The sequence below is a fragment of the Triturus cristatus genome, chromosome 8 (assembly GCF_964204655.1).
Source record: "Triturus cristatus chromosome 8, aTriCri1.1, whole genome shotgun sequence".
NCBI classification, from domain to species: Eukaryota; Metazoa; Chordata; class Amphibia; order Caudata; family Salamandridae; genus Triturus; species Triturus cristatus.
The window spans coordinates 216740830-216762146 of NC_140591.1; the positions used below are offsets into that span (position 1 = coordinate 216740830).

The following is a 21317-nucleotide window of genomic DNA, read 5'->3' on the forward strand; positions in this document are numbered from 1 at the left end:
AAGTGTCCTGCTTTCTGGTGGGCCCATTTCGCCAATCCCGCAATATCAGAAACTTGCCTGTCCACCACTGCCTCAGCAATTTTAGATTTCTCATCTGCAATATTATGAAAGAATTTGTCAAGAGAGTCTATCGGGGTATGAGCATCCACATGGAAGATTGTAACAGTACTCTGTGGGAGCATTTCCCAAATCTCCTGCCATAATTCTTTTCCCCACAGTTCTTTTGAATGGATTTTCCAACTATGGGAATGCCAAGTCGGTAACCAAACTGCCAGTCCATTGGCAGTAGACCAAGAATCGGTGAAAATATGACATGTGCCAGGTAACTCTTGTTTCAGAACTTGATAAACAGCATAGAGTTCAGCAAATTGACTGCTCTTACCCTCACCAGTTGTACTCAGCAATTTTTGTGTGATCGGATTATAGGACACTGCCTTCCAATGCCGTTTCGTCCCTATGAACCTTGCTGAACCATCCGTAAACCAGACATGGTTTCTGTCCTCCGCCGACAAATCATCAAAAGGTCTACCCCACTTAACAGGAGACTCCTGTACTAAAGGTACGGAACATTCACTCTCAGTCTCAGTCGATGGCGCCCGTGCCACCTGCTCATGCAAAGATGCAACTCCTTTTTGTCCCACACGTGCCCTGTCTTGTATATACCATTTCCATTTAATCACACTCGCCTCTTGAGCGTGTCCAATTCGGTGAGTTTTCGGCGAACTCATAACCCACTGCATGATAGGAATTTCAGGTCGCAAAACTATACCATGTCCCAAAGTCAATTGCTCGGTATCCACCAGAGCCCAATAACATGCAAGTAACTGTTTCTCAAAAGGTGTATAACGCTCACCAGCATCAGGTAACTTTTTGGTCCAGAAACCTAACGGTACTCTACTCTTGCCTTGTTTCTGCCACAAACTCCAATTCGCATAAAGGCCTTGTACAGACACATTCAAATCCACATCACCATCACATACAGGCCATAAATCCAGAGCATGCTGAATTGCTTCTTTTGCCAGACTGAACGCATCTTGCTGTGGTTTATCCCATTCAAATGCATTCTTTTTACGAGTGACATGGTACAAAGGGGCCAATATTTGACTCAAATGAGGAATATGCTGGCGCCAAAAACCAAACAAACCAATGAAGCTTTGGGCTTCTTTCCTATTCCTCGGAACTGCAAAATCAAGAATTTTCTGTTTAACCTGAGGGATCACTTCTCGGTGCCCCTCATGCCAATTAATACCCAAAAATTTCACAGCCTGGGACGGACCTTGTAATTTGTCCGGGTTGATTTCCCAACCTTTCTCACGCAGGCACTCAATGACTCTGTCCAATTGGGTCTGAACTTCTTCTTGTGTTTCGCCTTGGATCAAAATATCATCAATATAGTGACATATCTGAATTTGCGGATGAACCGGTACCTCAGCCAAATGCTCTGCCACCAGCCGGTGACATATCGTAGGACTATGCACATAGCCCTGGGGAAGACTCCTAAACGTCATTTGATGCCCGTTCCACGTAAAACTGAATTGTTCCTGACACTCAGGGGCAATCGGAATCGAAAAGAAAGCATTAGCAATATCAATGGACGCATACCATGTACCTGGATGTTTTTGGATTCTTTCAATTAGGGTAATAACATCCGGTACTGCAACAGTCAAAGAGGGTGTATGTCTATTCAATTCTCGATAATCAACAGTCAAGCGCCAAGAATTATCACTCTTACGTACAGGCCAAACAGGATTATTCCAAGCAGAAGTAACTGGGGTTATAACTCCTGCATCCACCAACTCCTGAATAGTGGTACTAATCTCTTCATGACCACCTGGAATACGATACTGCTTCTGACGAACCACTTTTGTCGCCTGGGGAACTTTTATGGGGGGCATTCTTAAACGACCAACCCGTACAGGCCTGGACGATATATAATGTTTAGTTCCAAATTGGTAACATCCATCATCTAAGTGCAAAGTCATTCCTTTCAAAATATCAATTCCAATTATGAATTCTAAGAGTGGTACCACTAATACAGAGTATTCTTTTCTAGGAATTCTACCTATTCTCATTTCAAGTAAAGTTTGAACTGCGGGAGTTTCCTTTCCACCTAATCCGGTAATTGTAAAAGGCTGACCTTTAAACTTCTTTGATTTTCCATGAATAAGAGTGGCCTCCGCTCCTGTATCTACCAATGCTCGGGCCCTTTGGACATTACGATGTCTCCAATAAATATCAATATCTACATAGGGTCTATTATCTCTGTGAGCCCATCTGTGTACTGGAGCTTGACCTATTTCCTAGTCATTTTTACTGCGTTCTGTGTACCAGGATAAATCAGGATAAAGACTCTCACGTTTCCCAGGTATCGATACCTCTTGTTCATATCCATCTCCATTACGAAATGGATTCCTGTCCTCTGCATTGTACTGCGGGTTTCGATCGGCCAATCTGTGTCGATCCTCTCTCCTTCTCAACTCAGGGGATTGATCCCTATCATCTCTACGTCTGCTGTTAACATAATCATCTCTCCCCCTCTCTCTTTCCCCCTCTCTCTCCCTGTCTCTCTCACGACGGGGGGACAAATCACGTACATAACGTCGATCATCACGACGATCAGAGCGCCCACGGCGGTCGTCATCACCGCTACCGTCAGAAAAACCACGATCACACTCAGTCGTCCGAACACGCCGGGCACCCTCCTTTCGATCCAAGCCACGTTTGCGAAACATTTCCCACAAACGAGAAGTAGTCTCACCGTCAATGTCCTCCTTCCGCACACCATCGGCCATAAGACCAAAAAACATATCACGTCTAGTAAGTTTATTGTCACCAGGAGTACGAGTGTCAGGCCGGGATTGCCGTTCAGGTTTAAACCACTCACCCAACTCACCGAGTTGGCGTACCGATTCCAGCACCATAGACAATATGTTACCAGTCTGATTAATCAATAAAGTCATCATGACCTGCTTATAAGCAACAGGGGAAGAACGAATAATACGATTCCGCACAGAAGATGTCAACAAACCATCAAGCAACCTGTCAGCAGTATTCAAAAACATTGCCGTTTTCATCACCTCCTCTTTGAGACGTTGTGCAGCATCGCGCAAAGTATACCACGGTTTGTCATTCACAGGCCAGTCAGACTCAGTAGGATATTTTTGATTACAACCCTCAGTCGCCAATTGAAGCAAAGAAATTTGACCACCAACATTAAAGTTACGAAAATGATCCTGTACAGTAGAATCCGAACTCAAGGAACAAAACTTCAAACAATCGCCAGCATCCAACATAATGCCAGCAGCGCCCAGTTCATAAAGGCGCACCATCCATGTGTGTAAGGTCTCACCAGCTCGCTGCCGAAATCGCTGCAAAATATCACTAATTTCTTGTTGAGTAAAATCCTCCAAAGAGTCTAAAGCAATACCATTCGGAGCACCGGGAGCCTGCTGCAACTTCCGCCGAAAAACTGGATGCACCGAGACCGCGGGACGAGCAACACAAGGAGCTCGACCAGTACACATAGAGGAACAATCAGTGTAAGAAGCATCGACCCCACTCGAAGGACGAGCGCAATCATGGGGTGCACCATCAGAGGCGCAAGAAGCAGACTTACAATCACGGCCGGAGCGAGAGGACTCGCGCTTGGCAGACTCCTCACCCGAGGAAGGAGAATCACTCGAGTTCCAGATATTACCATCCCATTCATCAGGATTCCAATCCAGTCCGGCTTTCGCCACGACCAGACGCACCTTTTGCGTCGAAACCCGACCACGCCGATTCTTGTATTTATAACGAGCAATTCGCACAGCCGCCCTCTCGGCAATAGTTTGGTACGTATCAAGTTTGTCAGCAAGCAACTTATTTTGACACCGCAACAAAGTATGAGCATTCTGAATCTCAACAAAGTTCGCTTCCACATCCTTATGCAATTTCTGCAACTTCAACAACCTCTCATGCAGAATCCTGTACGCAGACAGAACAATCCAACCTCTGCGCCCCAAAACGGGAAGCTCATCACCCTTAGATACCGGCGCCTTCTGTAAACAAGTAATCACATTAGCCGGCTCCGCCAGCTCCAAAAAAGAATTCCAATTCTCACTCAAACCAGTAGAATCAGCCCACTCACGGGCTAAGGCTTCATAAGGCGTTGAATCCCAGCCGGGAATATCAACGGGCAACTTAAAAGTAGATTTCGACTTTCTAGAAAACATCTCGGAAAAGAAAGAAAAAGAGAAAAAGAGAAAGAAGAAAGAGAAAAAAAAAAACTACACTCACAATTATATAGAAATAATATACAAACGAAACCACGCACGCGCCGAAAGCAAACACGATACAACCACAACGCACACAGGTTTCGTAAACGGTTCGTGACGCCAAATGTTCTGCTTGGGTTTTCGGATCAGATAGAACCCGCTCATCAGAACCTCACTAACCCAGCCAGAACGTTACCCCCTCCCTAGGGCCTATTTACAATAGTGCAACCACATATATCTACCACCTAAGGACAGGGAATTCCTACTATACATACCAAGACCTCTTATAATCGGCGGCCTCGCGATCCCATACGGATCCAGACCTCTCTGCCCATACGACAGTATCACAAGTGGCGGCCTCGCGATCCCATACGAATCCAGACCTCTCTGCCCATACGACAGTATCACAAGTGGCGGCCTCGCGATCCCATACGAATCCAGACCTCTCTGCCCATACGACAGTATCACAAGTGGCGGCCTCGCGATCCCATACGAATCCAGACCTCTCTGCCCATACGACAGTATCACAAGTGGCGGCCTCGCGATCCCATACGAATCCAGACCTCTCTACCCAGACGGCAGTCTCAGCACAATCGGCGGCCTCGCGATCCCATACGAATCCAGACCTCTCTGCCCATACGACAGTATCACAAGTGGCGGCCTCGCGATCCCATACGAATCCAGACCTCTCTGCCCATACGACAGTATCACAAGTGGCGGCCTCGCGATCCCATACGAATCCAGACCTCTCTACCCAGACGGCAGTCTCAGCACAATCGGCGGCCTCGCGATCCCATACGAATCCAGACCTCTCTGCCCATACGACAGTATCACAAGTGGCGGCCTCGCGATCCCATACGAATCCAGACCTCTCTACCCAGACGGCAGTCTCATACGACAGTTCATCCTATGATCACCATAACATACAAAAAGGGAATCAGTCTCACTATTCATCAGATCACACAAGGACTGCCAGTTCAAGTATAGCCTGTTCTCCGGTTCGAGGGGCTCCTCTTTCCCTTATTCAGTTACCACTTACCTGATCAGGGTTAAAATCTGTTCATGTAGCCGCAGCTGACTAGAAGAATAGGCTACCCTCTCATACAAGAACACGCAGCACATGTTGGTTCGCTACAAACTGGGTACTTTATTACTCATTACATACGCAATCACATAACATTACAATATAACACATAACCTGCAAAGAAAAGTGAAAGATTAAGTTGTACACTCTAATAAGAAAGGGTCGACATCACCTTAGTAGTGTGTAGCCTGCACTCAGTGGTCATCTAGGTTCCCTTCTCGTCTGTGCCTCGGCTCGCCTGGAAGTCACACCTCCGCAGTCACGGATACATGTCTGCACCACTATGCGCTGTTCTCTTCACCCTTCTCCGAGTCACTGGAACCTCTTCCTTATCGGCTACTCTCTCCTCTCTGGCTATTCTGCTAGGAGAGTATCTGTCTCTCGGTTCTTCTCCGCCTTCAAGATGGCGTCTGTCTTCCCTGGAATAAGTAGTAGCTTTACTGCTAACGGCTAGATGCCGCCTACGGACTGAACATGTAACGGCCTCAGACTTTCACTAATATAGAGGTGCGTTTCCTCATGGAAAATTCCGGCCCGTAACCTGCCGCCCACCAAATTCTTGTACTTCCCCGTACCAAGGACACGTTCCCAGCCGGCCGGCCTGATGTAGTGTCTTCGGCATGAAGAAAAATACAATCCTTCGATAAGGGCCGGCCTGAACCGGTTCTCTCCAAGCGAATAACACCTCATAACTAAAACATTACATTTGACCTAGAAGCATCCCAAGCTGCCGGAGCAGAAAGAAAGATGGAGTCTCTCCCGTTTGAGGCCTACCAGGCCTGAATTCAGCACGGCTCCATGAAATACCCTCACTACAGGACAGGTTATCCCTAATACTAACGAATCTATCCCCTAGGCTATGTGTGCAAGCCCTGATCTATGGGGAAGAGCACAGGATCATGTCGAAGTGCCTAGTAAATAGGCTCCATTCACTACTCTAACCCTTAGACTTGAATGGTAAGAGACTGAAGTCACATTCAATTACTTTTCCTCACAAGAAGGCCGGGAAAATCGAGCAGAACATAAGGCTAAAGGGGAGCATGGTAAACTGAAAGTGCTCGTGGCCTACCGTGAACCGCAGGTAATGCCGGTGGGCCGGCAGGACGGGGATGTGAAAATAAGCGTCCTGCAAGTCCATCCAGTCTTGCGGGCCAAGGGTAGACAAGACCTGAGCAAGCGTCAACATATTGAACTTCTGCAGGCAATTTCTTCCCTTCCAACACAAGAATTGGGACAAGACGTTTCTGCCACTTTTGCTTCAGATATCCCATAATCATCCCTGTTTTCAACATCCAGCAACCATCGATTGCGCATCCCATCACATGATACACTGTTTCCCACCTTCTTAATTCTTACACACTTCTGACAGTTAGCAAGTTTACTAAAATGCCCAGCTTTTCCATCACTCATCCTAGCCAAGTTTTTAAACAACCCCAACACTTCAAAAGGACCCAAAAGTGTACAACATATTGAACTTCTCCTTCCGGAGGAAGCGATTCCCGTCTCTGAGCTCCAAGATAGGACGCAGGCCCTTGACCTTCTCTCGAACGGCGCGGAGCCGACTGCCGGTGTTCAAGCAGCTTTCGGGACCGCTCCTGCAGAGCCTTCGGCTTCAACAGCTGGCAGTCGGAGCACAACTTGGGGTCGTGGTCGTGCTCCAGGCAAAAAAGACACACGCGGTGCGAATCAGTCACCGACATCATGCGATGGCAGGAACCGCAGACCTTGAAACCGGGCATCCCTCATGCACCTTACGCAGTCGAAGACTCGAGAAAGACGTCGACAAAAGTCGAGAAAAAGTTAGTCAAAAAATTACTTAGGTACCGCTCTTCCCAGATCAGCGCTGGCTGGCGCTGAAAAAGAAAGAACTGACGTCAGCGCACTAGGGTGGCATCTAAGTAGCTGCCGCGATGTCATCCCGGTGACCGCAACGCCGACGACGAATGCAGAGCCGACTGATGCCACCTTCCAACGCGCAGAGGTACTGTGACGAAAAATCTTTCCGATCCAGTCTGACGCCTGGGTGTAATTCTAAGGTAAGAAGTCTATAACTAACCTGTTTCCACGCAGATGTAGAAGTGCAATTCTTTATTCTGGTGAAGACCCCAGGCAAGAACAGCTACGGAGCTGGACTCCGCACTCCTCCTTCAGCCCGTTCCTTCTCACACCAACACGTCCTCACATTCTCAGAGCGTGGCTGAGAATGTGATGACAATTGAATGTATTAGAACATATCTCTCTCTCCTTAACAATGAATAATTCCCCACCTAAACAATAAATAGTTTATTAACAGCATATCGTACTATAAATATTATACATAACAATAAATAATTTCATAACAGCATATCTTTCCATAAAGAGTATACATAATTAAATAAATGTATTTCTTACACAAAGCCATACTAGACTATATATATATATATACCTTACAATAAATGAGGCATATGCAAGATTAGCTTGGATAAAACTCAGAAAATAGGATCATCCTACAACATAATCCTCCCAATTGTGAGGAGTACGACCGGTCGACCGCCTTTATTGGAACAAACAATTTCTTCCCTTCCAACACAAGAATTGGGACAAGACGTTTCTGACACTTATGCTTCAGATATCCCATAATCATCCCTGTTTTCAACATCCAGCAACCATCGATTGCGCATCCCATCACATGATACACTGTTTCCCACCTTCTTAATTCTTACACACTTCTGACAGTTAGCAAGTTTACTAAAATGCCCAGCTTTTCCATCACTCATCCTAGCCAAGTTTTTAAACAACTCCAGCACTTCAAAATGACAACCCCAACACTTCAAAAGGACCCAAAAGTGTACTACAACCTTTTTCTCTTTTTTTTCTGATCCATTACTTTGATGTAATCTCCCACAAAAATCTTCACCTCCTTCACACCATGTTTCTGATCATAATACTTTTAATATTTTGACCTTGATTTGTTTATGTTCTCTGTAACAACATCCACTGAGACAGCATGCTGCCCTTCATGCCTCATCTATGCTTGACTGTCTTTAACCTCTTCTATGCCCATGACGAGATAGTCTCGTCATGGAGCGCGGTTGCGCTGTGCCCATGACGAGACTAACTCGTCATGGACCCCGCCCGCTAATACAATGCCCGGCACAGGAGGGGGAAAGGGCGGGGCACTGAAGGGGTTAATAAACAGATTTCAGAATTCAAAAGGGAAAGTACCCAGTCACAGTAGGAGTTGTGCGATAAACCCAAGGACTTTTTTTTTAAATTCTAGTTTCCAAAGCTTTCAACTTCTAATCACTAACTGCATGATGACCATTAAAACTCTGTTGAAGCATTTACTGTACCATTGCCCGCAGGATACTTAACAGAGGTGTGCATCCAAGAAATGTTGTTCTTCATTAAGTAATCTGGAACACAATCTAAACAAACTGAGGGACATTATCACTGAGTAAAGACTCAGGGATATCTTCATACTGGAACACTTCATCTATAAAACCTACAACTGGAAAGGAATCAGCTTTTTTCAAAACGCTCACTTCAGGCTACTTTGAAAACAGATCATATAACACAGGAACATATTGATATTTTTTCACACAATGTTGATCTTGTATAGGTCCTAAACGATTGACAACTAGCAGTTACAAAGGCTCATCAGGACAAGACAAAGGTGGTCTAAAGTTTTCAAACTTTTTCTGCATTCTCATACAAACCTTGCCATTTCAATATCAATTTCAGGCCACCAATAATGCAATTTTCTTCTCTTCTTACACTGGATGATTCCCAAGTTTCCTTCATGACATATTTCAGAAATCTTGTTTCTGAGCGTCGAATATGGAATCACTCTAATTACCCTTAATAAGAATCCATCTTCACCCCATGATAGCTAATTTTTGATATCACAAAAATGCCTAACCTCAACAGTCATCATCTTCTCATTTGGACATCCTTTTTCCATATATCTTTTAACTTCACTCAACACTGTATCAGACTCATAACCAACTGACCATTGTTCCTTAGAGATGCCATTACTATCCGCATCATCCATAACTACACCACTGGTTACCCTTCTCCTCAATTTCCTGCAAAGGGACTCTACTCAAATACTCAGCCACCTTATTTTTTTGCACCTGTTAAATATTGTACTTTGTAATTGGAAACTAACAATTTCAAAGATAATCTTGCGAAGCGAGGTCTCTGCTTTTCCATTCGCGCAGTAGTAAGAATTTTGGTTAGTGGTTTGTTTGAATCAAAATAAGTTGATTCCCAGAGATGTTGCCTACATTTATCAATACCCAACACACACGCCAGTATCTCCCTTTCAATTGTGGAGAGCTTCTCCTCCACTAGCGAAAGTAAATGTGAGGCGCAAGAGACAGTGTCTTCTTGAGCATTCTCTTCAATCAACACTTTGCTAATCCCAAAAAGGATCTAACATCGTCCTTGTAGATTGGGGCTGGTGCATTCTTAATAGCTTCCACTAACTCTTTTTTGGGTAATACTCCATGTCGAGAAATCTCATGAGCCAAATATGTAATTGAACTAGTGCAAATTTACATTTCTTTAACTCTGCAGTTAAACCCTTGTCATTCAGGACCGATAACACACTCCTTACTCTTTGCTCATTTTCAGTGTGGGTTTACCCATCATCAGGATGCCGTCCTGAAAAAAAATAATGCCTTCATGACTTTTAAAGAGCTGGTACATTAAAAGGTGGAATATGGAAGTGACAGACGACAAGCCAAAAGGCATGCGTTCGTACTGAAAGGACCCATATGGCATGATAAAATTGGTTAGTTGTCTACTCCTGGGATGAAGTACAACCTGGCAGTAGGTCAAGGTTAGATCAAGTAATGTGAAACATTTGACACCCATAGTTAATTCCAACATCTTGATAATTTTAGGTAGCAGAACTTTATTGACAATGATGTTTTGATTGAGATCCCGTAAGTCTATGCAAAGTCTAACCCTGCCACTGTACAGTCTCGCTACCACTAAAGGGGCTAGACACTCACTAACGTCAATACTTTCAACAATACCTTCCATTGCTAACCTGTCTAATTCATCCTTAATCTAATTACTACTGCAAAACCGTATATTCCTAACTCTGTAAGTGACAGAAGTATGGATCTATTTTAAAATTAACTTATGGTTGAATACTTGTAGTTTCCCAATTTTGACAGATAAAACACTGGGAAATTCATTACACACCTTCCTCCTCGTTTAGTAACGACACCTGTTCAGGGCTATTGGGATTCTATGTCATTTCTAAATTCCTCTTATCCAACCATCCCAAAACGTATGGCCCTTTCTTAGCAACGTAATGTTTCCCTTCAGACTCTCTACTTGTGAATTCAAACTTGACCACACAATATCCTACCAGAAGTATTGGTTCCCCTGTGAAGCTTTCAGGGTGCATATTAGTGGGGAGTAAGTCCACAAACTTTCCTAACCACTTTGATTTATTTACAATAGTAAACAGAGCACCAGAATCAGCTGTGATGTCAACCAACACCCTACCAAGCGTAATAGAACATATTGGCTTGGACCTCTTAGGGGCGCTCAACCCAAGGACTTCCGACTCTAAGCTTGCAACACACTTTGACTCACGCTCGCCATAATTATTTGATGAACACTCTGTACAATTTGCAACAAATGTAACTGTGGCAATCGGTTCTCGTCTACAACACACTTTGGCCTTGATGCTGCAAAGAGAGCATTTCTGTTTCCATGCAGGACAGCATTTATCATTTGCCAAATGCTCCTTATTGCCACATCGGTAAAATCTCTTCCGGTTGGGAAGTGAAACTCCCTCTGATTTATGAGCCCTAGACAAATTCCATTTCTGTTCAGTTACACTCTTAGAATAAATATTCCCCGGTAATGAAACTTTGCAAACGCCTTCGTTTTTTTCATATTAACTAAAGCGGCTTTGGTACACCGTTTTGAAAGTTATGCTTTCTTTGCTATGACAAGTGCATCTTACAAAGCATTATCACCAGAAGCTGAACGCCTTCCTGGACATTAGAGACATTGTTGTGCATTGCAATCTGATATCTAATGAGATCAGAATGGAGACTGTCAAATTTACATGCCACAGCAAGCTTTTTAAGTTATGCTTGAAATCCTCAGTGGTTTCTTGCACACCTTGTTTGCGCTGAAAGAAATTGAAGCAATTGATGGAAATACAAACAGATGGTATAAAGTGATTATCTAAATCCTCCATAGGATTTGCAAATACATTGTTTTTACTTTCAGGATTTATGTTTTTTTCCCCATCTGCTCACATTCTCTAGAGCCCTCTGGATTCAAAGTGTGCAAGGAAATCTTTTTTTCCGAGGAGCAGGCAGTTCTTCTATGAAGCCTTCTTAAATAGTAGATATGTGATTGAGAAAGCATGCTTTCCATTAAGGCCGCTTCAGGACGGGCTCACTTGGGACTGGTAAAAATGTCTGGGGAGGTGTTACTGTGAAGGTTTGGGCGCACATCTCTATTGGTCGAGAATGGAACCTGCCTAACAGAAAATGAAAGTGCTCGCAGTTGAAGGTGCTGAATAGTCATCAATTAGAAGCAGTCTCCTTAAAACAGACATGGTGTTGCTATAATGCACTACTGCAATCGGGATAGCGTTTAGTAAAAATGTTGCCTGACATCATTAACAGTATAAACTCATGTAGAAGTGCCTTATCCAAGATGGTGGCACATTGGGGTCATGCGGCGTGACCTGATGACGCGTGACACGCTAAGGATTTCCGGAGCGCAACACACATAGGAGAGTTTGGCAGCATCCATGCTAACAGATTACGCATGAGCAAGGAGCAGCCGCTCTGAGAGACTGAGGCGCATGAGGGCAAACATGGCAGGCTTTGTTATTTTTTCAGAAGTTCGGAGCGCACAGAGTAACTGTTGAAAGAGGTGCACTGTAGCAGTTGCTGGGCTCCCGCTAAGAGCAAGGTGTACTCACTGTGAAAAGTTGGATGACTTCTCTTGTGTAAGCTCCCAAACAGTTGACTCAGCACAAGAAATTGCTGACATTATACGTAGATGGTCTGTGAATAATATAAAGAAGTGTGTGGGCTCAGTTCCACCTCTACGTTGCCATTCTGTAAAGAAGAGATTTCCACGCCGATGTAGGAAATGCAATTCTTTATTCTGTCAAAGACCCCAGCCAAGAGCAGCTAAGGTACCGGCCTCCGCACTCCTCCTTCAACCCATTTCTTCTCACATCCACACGTCATCACATTCTCAGAGGGTGGCTGAGAATGTGATGACAACTGAATGTATTAGAATACAAAAAGAGAGAGATAGGGAGTTGAAGAGAGCTAGGAAGGAGGACAAAGAGAAAGGAAGGAGGAGAGAGATAGGAAGGAGTTAAAAGAAAGGAAGGAGGAGAGAGAGAGGCAGGAGAGAGAGGGAGGATGACAGAGACAGGAAGGAGGAGAAAGAGACAGAAGAAAATCCGGAAACCAAAACTGTAGGAAAGTAGGATCTGCTTTAATGGTTACCCCCACTTTTTGCTGGAGTCAGTATGTTTTTTTGATTAGTCTGGCTGGGCTCCTGCTAATCAGGACCCAAGTCACTATGCTTCCCCCCTAAATTGACCATGGTAAGTACGCAGGTATCTCCATTATTGGCTACTGGTGTACACTTGTAAGTCCCTTGTATATGGTACCAAGGGCATAGGTACACAAGGGATCTCCAATGGGCTGCAGCTTATATTGTGCCACCTATGAGAGACCACCTAAACTGTGACTACAGGCCTACCATTGCAGCCTGTGTGAGTGGGTGCTAACACCTGTCATGACACAGATACTTTTTTCTATGTCTGAAGTCACTGCACTTAAAACCTATAAGTCACCACTGAGGTAAGCCTTTCAGTCTTGAAGGCAGGGTGCTTGGTTATAAGTGTGAGGGTGTCCCTGCATGAGGAGGACATCCCTGCAACCCCGGAGTTGATTTTCCATGCTAAGTGCGGTCAGCCATTTTAATACATATAGTTGACATCAGTCATTACGAGATGTCTAACTCTATAGTGGCTGCACCAAACCTGGTCATGTTTGGTATCAAACATGTTGGAATCATACCCCAACACCGATTTCAGTATTGGAAGTATGATGCCATTTACTGGGGGGCTTCCTTGGGGTACCCCCTGCACTCCTGATTAAGGCCTTTCAGAGTCTGACAGCAAGCTAGTGCTGCTGCCAACCACAGGCACGATTCTGCCTTCCTGCAGCAGAACCAAGCTTGCGCAGGAAAAGGTAAAATAATAGGTTTCCAGTCGCAGGGAGGTGTGACCACCTCCCAGACAGGACTTCGTGTATTGGGCTGGGGTGGGGGCGCTTGCCAGAACCACCAGACTCCTTTGAAGGGCACACTCCCCTGCATCTGCAGGCACACAACGAAGCTGACCTGTCAGCTGCTTCTGACGTCCCACGCACTTCGAAAGACTCGGCAACACAGGTGGTGGTTCTGCAACTCCCTCGAGGCATGACCTGTCCTCTCTGCAATTTTGAGGCCAGGATCCCTCGTCGGAACCACTGGGAGCAAACCCCTGTGCATTGCGTGGACTTGCCGTTGCCAAGGCTTTTTGGCTCTCCACTCCAGAGATCTTCAGGCTACAAGAAGCCCCAGCCTCCAGCATCTCTTCCTGCCAAGTACAGCATCTTCACTGCATCCTCTGCACCGCAGGCCTTCTTTCTTGGTGAGCTGCTCGAGGTCCTCTTGTGTCTCCTGTGCCTTCGGCCTGTGGGTCTTTTTGAGGGTCTTCTCCTGCTTCAGTGGGCTCTCCTGCTTGTTTGGGGCCTGCTCTGACTCTCATGCTTGTGGTGACTCCGTTGGATCTTGCTGGTCCCAACGTTGCTCCTTGTTTGCTTTCCATGCCTGTTGCAGCTCCCAAGGCTTATTGGTGCTTCTTACAGACACCGACCCCCTGGTTCTTGACTTCCAACATGGGCAAGCTCGTGCATGGCTCCTGGTCTTCCACAGCATCGTCTGGTAGCGACAAGGTCCATGTCAACTCACTTGAACAGTCCATAATCAGTGGGCTTTGCTCTTCCATGCGTTCTGGAATAGTGGAATCAAAACTGTACCCTCTGCTTACAGGTTCTTCACTTCAAGAATCCACCCTTGGATTCTACTGAACTCTTGCACATTCTTCTCCAGCGGCATCTTTCCTGAAGTCCTATATTGTGGTCTACGGCGGTTTCCGAAGTCACTTCGCACCTATGCACCGGCTTCAATGGTGTAGGTATCCTGGTTCCTAAGGTATCCACGGGTGGGGTGGCTCTTCAACCTTCTGCCTTCCTTGGGATTTCTTCAGGGTCCAATGGGAAGGGTCCTTTTTCTTCCAAACTGCAACTATGACTTCTTCATGGACTTCTTCATTGACTTCTATTAGACACGTGGCTGTGTTTCCACTCTGCACACGGCCTCGGTGGGGTTCCGGGGCACTTACCTGGTGCCCGCAGCTACTCCGAGTCTTCGTGTCCAAGTCCTGACTTCGGTCACAGTTCGCATTCCACTTTCTTAATATATGGTTTGGTCTCACCCTGGAGACCACTGTGTTTTGTGCTTACGTATTGTAATTGAAGTATTCTTGTGTAATTGTGTTGATATCTCTGGGTAGGAGATATACCAATGTGTTAGGGAGTGATGTGTAATAAATGGACCTATTTTTATATACACACCGTGTGGTTCTTTTTCATTTAACCTACACTACATGATTAGATCTAATAAAACAAGCTGCTTAACACTCTTCCAAGATATGCCTAAAGCAGGGGTCTCCAACCTTTTCTGTAGTGAGAGCTACTTCTGCTCAAGGAAAGTCTTCCCGAGCTACTAGCAAATTTTATAACTGTAAAATAGTGACAACACTATGACCACCCAAAGCACCATTTCCAGTAGTTACCACCCAAGTATACCAAGTGCGGTTACCAGCAGAAATGCTGGGGAAAAGTTCATCAATATTAAATGCCTCCCCTTGACTTATGAAGTAACATTCACATCTTGACATGCCTTGTGGCCCAAAGGACATAAGCACAACAGTACGTCTCCCCAGGTCAGCTTGAATTATCATTCACCAGTTTCTGAAAATGCACATTTTTCTATCTAATACCACTTTCCACCGAGGGCAAACAGAAGAAAGCCCATTTTTGAAAACTAAAACTGCCTTTAAAATATCAGTTTTCAGTATTTAGGAAATGCACAGTCCCAAAACATCAGCTTGTCATTTTCATCATGTACTCCCATGTACAAATGCCTCATATGGACAGACTGCTTTGAATTTCCAGGTATTACACTACAGTCATATGCCATGGATGCTCACCATAGCACCACTGATGCCTGTATTATGCCATTAATGACCAAAATTATACTAGGGCCACAGTTGGGCCAAGGCTGGAAACCATAAGGATCAGGGATGAGACCATATATCAGTCATGACCATTAATATGTCAGGAATAGGTACATATGGGCCAGTCATACTCTTAGTATGTCAATGATGGCTGCTAGTATACCACAACTAGACCAGAAATGCTAAAATAGTGAAGGATGACCATTTTATGCCATTGGCAGTATTATGCCAGGAATGGACACAATTATGCCAGCAATAACACTTTTATGATAGGGGATAGCATATACATTTGGCGGTTCTTGGCACCAGGCATAGTTTCAGGAAGCAATAGTGTTTATTATGGACACACATAAATATTGCTGAATCTCTTAAGTTTCTCTGGTCTGGATCATACCCTGTTCTCCTCAAGTCTTGGGCTGATCATGCATCCAACAGACACGTTTTCACTCTGACTCCTGCAACCCCCAACTTTGGTGGGTCAGCACTGATTACTGCTCAGGCTACTGCTGCCATACATTTTTGATGGTGCATTGTTCACACACGTTGTGATTGATGAAGGAGGGACTACAACATGGTCAATCTCCTTGTGGCATAATTACATTGAGATTGGATACAGACTGTCATGTAGCATGCTCTATAAGCCGACACAGTGTGTGTTTGAGTGTTAGTATGAGTTACTGCCATAAGTTTGGCTGACTGTCACTCTAAGGGTCTTGAGATGATCAATGCTGCCTCCTTTAACAGGCACCAACTCTCTGAATTTGATACTGGGCTTGACTTCACCTCGGAGAGCTACTTTGAAGGTACTGGTGAGCTACCAGTAGCTCCCGAGCTACTCGTTGGAGATCCCTGGCCTAAAGGCTGCTCTCCACAGCTACCACTTATAGAGCTTTCTATGGTTGTCTAAGACCACTAAAATCACCATGAGGGTTGTCTGGATTAGTGCAAGGCGCTTCACTCAAATAAGTGTGTACCATATACTAAGTCAGCCTCCTACAAAAACCTATAGGACGAACGGAGGAACAAATGTAACACATGGAGGAGAACTGTAAAAGAAGCTTGATTAAAATAACTACTCACTAAATTACATTCCTCAAAGTATATTGTTACAGTATTCCAAGTTATGGTAGGGATTAGTAATGTGTGGAGTGCACTTCACACAAAATATTATATTATATCAGCTTATCCACAGTCTAGAAATACCAGGGTGTGACTCCCCCTACCAATTACTTGAAAAAAGATAAACCAAGGTCTAAAATCAGTGGAAAATAAATAGGGCATTCCCCAAACAAACATCCTACAATTATTTGAGGTGCACAAACTTAACAATAACTCCCTTTCATCCACAAAATTATTTTTTCAAAGTACTCAGGGACATGAGATGCACATAGCATACTTAATTTTCCATAACCCTGCGCCCAAACCCTTTCCACTGGTGTGTACTTTTAAACATGTTTAGCTTAGACATTAATAGCTCTATTTATAGAATGTACTTTTTCAAAACATCGGACACTTGACATCCCACTGCGACCATGAACCCTTTTAGTAGGAAATCTGCGTTCTGCCTACTTTATACCTTAGCATGGTAATGGGACAAAACCTGAAGGTTTCAACACAGCTATATTTCTTTTTAATACCTTGCTGAAAATGTCCTTTCTAGCGTGCTTTGGGCGAACTAGGATCTGATGGAGCCCTCACCTCACTTTTATCCATAGGTCACATAAGGAGCAGATTCATCCTACTCTTCGTCAATCTTCCTCGACTCTTGATACTTGCAAAATTATAGCTTTAACCACATGCACTATTTCACTAATCTGTGTCACAATCAATCAGTATGCACCTCATTTCTTAGAACAACCACTGCAAAGCTTTTTTGAAAATGTCTTACCTGTTCACACTTCCTATAATAACACTTCCATCCTCTTGATTGGCTATTTGAACACAAATTCCACGCTAATACTTCTGGCACTCTGCTGCTCTTCCCCAAGTGTCCTTATTCTCAATATTCCACTCCTTTTTGCTTTCACTATTGTTTACTACATCCACGTGGTCTTCACATAGACATGTCTCTTTTCATTCACCACCTTCACGTGTTTCATGTGTAACTCAATTGCATGAACAATGGCGTCTTGAATTTGGTATCGCAGATCAAACACAAAATCTGAATTCCCACGATCTATGCTTTCAATATCCTTTGGCCTTGAATAAACTCTTTCAATTATCCAAAAATTCTGCAAATTGCAAGTAACCCTCCAAATTCTGCAAAATTCTCATCGGCATTTTCACTACAGTTCTGCTTTCTGGAGAGAAATGTAAACCCATTCAAAACGGCACAGACAGTTTCCCCCCCCAAAATACTCTTAACTCTCTCAAAGGCTCACTCTCCCCACTACTTGAACTTTACACAGGATTACTCCACCTCTGATAACATTTTACCACCAGATATTGACAAATACCCCTATTGCGCCCAACTCGTTAGTCAGGGGAATCCAGAAATAGAGGTGGCAGGTGTCATGTCAATCAATAACAGCCAAAATATGGTTTTTTTCTACTTTTAACCACCAGTTTCATAGAATGTAGGGAGGGATCATCCTGCACCTACACTGCACGCTTGCGGTGCACATACAGAGACACTGCTAAAGTGGCAGGGGCTAGAATATACATATTTCTGCAGACCCCACACACCCCACCCCCCAAGGACAGCTGTGATGGTCCCCAAGTGTGTGGTTGCAGGGTTTGGCTGCATCAACCCTTCGGTTCATCCATAAAGTTTGGGCGCATCTAAGCAGAGTTGCAGGTGAACCACCACGCCACGTTTCCACACCCGAGGCTTTCTACAGACAGGCACGAAATAACTAATATGATACCTCCACTGCATATATACTGCATACTTTTTTATACGAGGGAAGCACAGCATTGGCCTAGAGGAAATCTGACCATAATTTCACACCACAATGCTACAGTCAATTTTGGTCCAGGGGTGATCAGAAAGAATCATTCACTTGAGTTACTAATTGGCTTGATGTTGCTTTAAGAGGCCTTCGCGATGCTTGCTACGATATTATTTCTTTCCTCCAAGGAACTTCACTTGTCTGCAGTGGCTGAAACCCAGGGCCATCGGTACTCCTCGTAATCCAACCATAGGTAAGTTCTTCGAATTGCTCCCAAGACCAGTTCCCATGACATGGTCTGATTTTGAGTTTAGCAGAAGGCTACTCCGTCACTTAGGATATAATGGAATTTTAATATGGCGGTCAAGATATCGGTCACGTTTATGGCAGAGGAGCCCCATCCTCTAAGCTCTAAATCAATTTTGCGAAGGTTACTTTGTCACATAGGATATATTGGAATTGTAATATGGCCTTCAAGATATCTGTCACCTTTATGACGCAGTAGGCCAGCAGCTGAACCCTAAATCAGGCCCACAATCTCTAACTGCTCATCTGATATATGGACACTGTTTCAATTATTCCATCTCGGATCCACATATCCTTTGTGATTTCTCAACATATTTGTTGTTTATGTTAACATTGGTATATATCATCATCCATTGCAAATGTATTTCATGCTGCCCCGCTACCGCAATGCATTCCAGAGGATCTCATTTAATCGAGGGCGATAACGAAATAACAAACTAAGGGACTTGTGCTGTGATTGTGTGAAACTTTTACACAAGATGGTGATCAGGAACAAATTTGAGGTGTGACCGAGACTTATGGAAATTTAAAGACTGATTATGTGCCAGGGCCACTCCTCTTGAAGTGAGAATCGCGGTGGGCCCTCCCAACATATTGGGAACTACCGCCAACCCCTCAGTGCTAATGGGATGCCATTAAGCCCTCGACCTGCAGAAACCCCTCCAGACTCTGACCAGAACTTGTCTTCAGCCACAGGCTGAGGTGGCTTCTTCCAGCAGGCACACTAAGATTGACCAATCAGATAAAAGAGTGCTATATAACACCGGGTCTGACCTGAAAGGACAAAGGATATGCATTCCTAACCCAAAGAAGCCATGCATACAAGTGGTTAAAGGCACAAATAGCACATACATGTTGATAAATGCATGCCTCCAGAGTGCAATAGGTGGGATCCGTGTGGTAATTTATCACAAACATGTACGCACTTGGCCTGATTTATGTACATATTGCTCTTTGTCATTTTTTTGACCTGACCCTATCCCTAAGTTAATGTGCTCTGAAGGTACAGCTCATCCAGCCACTACTGGGCCTAGATAGGGAGGTGTGGTACAGTGGCCAGAGCCGCTGATTCAGGAGCGCGGAGCTCGTGATTCGATCCATGGGGGCAGCTCAGCTGACCATCATGTGACTCTGGGCAATAGCTCACTTAATCTCCCCAATGGCCACCCGCACCATGAAACCTTAAGGGGTGATATCTTCAAGCTTTACAAATCTGGATTTATAATTATAGTAGCAGCCCGTTTAAGAAATAATATATAAGAAAACAAATAGGAATTACCTTAAACAAATAGGAATTACCTTGCCCAAAATGCAAGGATACTTACTCCATTGAACCAATATAGCCATGAAATGATTTAGTCCCCTTTACGCATCCCAAACATGCCCTCTCAGCAGTTATGCAGCCACAGCAGGATGCTCCCCGTCATCCGCAGCTCTCAGGCGTTTGCTAATGTGACACTGTTTGTGTACAAGACTCCTGAGTCCCCGTAGCACGGGCGGCCTGATTGGTTCACTGTGACAGGCATTTGTCCTTTCTTTGTGTTCTTGTCATATGATCCAGCGCAGTGACAGGCTTGTTCTCTTGGATACGTTTGCGGGGCATTCAGTCATCTGCGATAGATATATAAATCATTTAAATGAAGGACGCTGCTATTGTATTCCGTTGCCCTGTGCCTACCGGAAATGCGACGAGGCCGTGTTGACGAAACTGAAGTGAACCTTAGATAACGTGTATTCAGGAGGTTAAAGGACTCACTCCTTGGGCGTGGGTGTGAAGGGGGAACCCTTCAGGGGGCACCAAAACGTTCAACCCACCCCCCCCCCATTCCGTCCCCTCCCTCGACTCCCCCTCCTCCCCCCCAATCTAAGGCGGAGGCCAATTTTTAAAGGACTCCATCCTGGGGCGCGGGGTTGAAGGGGGAACCCATAAGGTGGCACCAGAACGTTCAGCCCCCCTTCAACCCCCATTTAAGGCGGAGGTCAATTATTCATTGTCATAAAATGGAGAATAAGGGAGAGGCTCTCATCACATTCTGAAGGGCGCCCTATTATTTTGCATTAGGCCTCTCGGTCATTCCTACCAGTCCACGTTAATTTTAACCCTTACTCGTTGTAAGGATCAAGTATATTCAGGGCCACTGGAACAAGCATTTGCAATGCAATAGGTCTCGCATTATTAAAGTTTGAGCTATTGGCATTGCAAATAATAATGCAACACCAATAGCTCAAACATTCAGTAATGCGAGACCTATTGCATTGCAAATGCTTATTTGTAAAGGCCAACCCCCCGACTGTCCCAGTTACTAGGGTTATTAGACTCACTCCACAGCACATGGGCGCAGTGCACCGCGAGATGTAGTGGCAGAGGGCAAGGTTAGAGGAAAAAGGAGGGAACTGGGGACATCAATTAAATAAACGTGAGGGAGGGGGAGAGCGGTAGATGC

At 44.7% G+C, this 21317-nt stretch overlaps 1 protein-coding gene across 4 annotated transcripts in view; it reads right to left on the reverse strand.

The window, feature by feature from the left end:
• Positions 1–21317, reverse strand: part of SLC36A4 (solute carrier family 36 member 4) — a 1249299-nt gene that overhangs the window by 304100 nt on the left and 923882 nt on the right. The gene's annotated exons all lie outside the window — the stretch shown is intronic.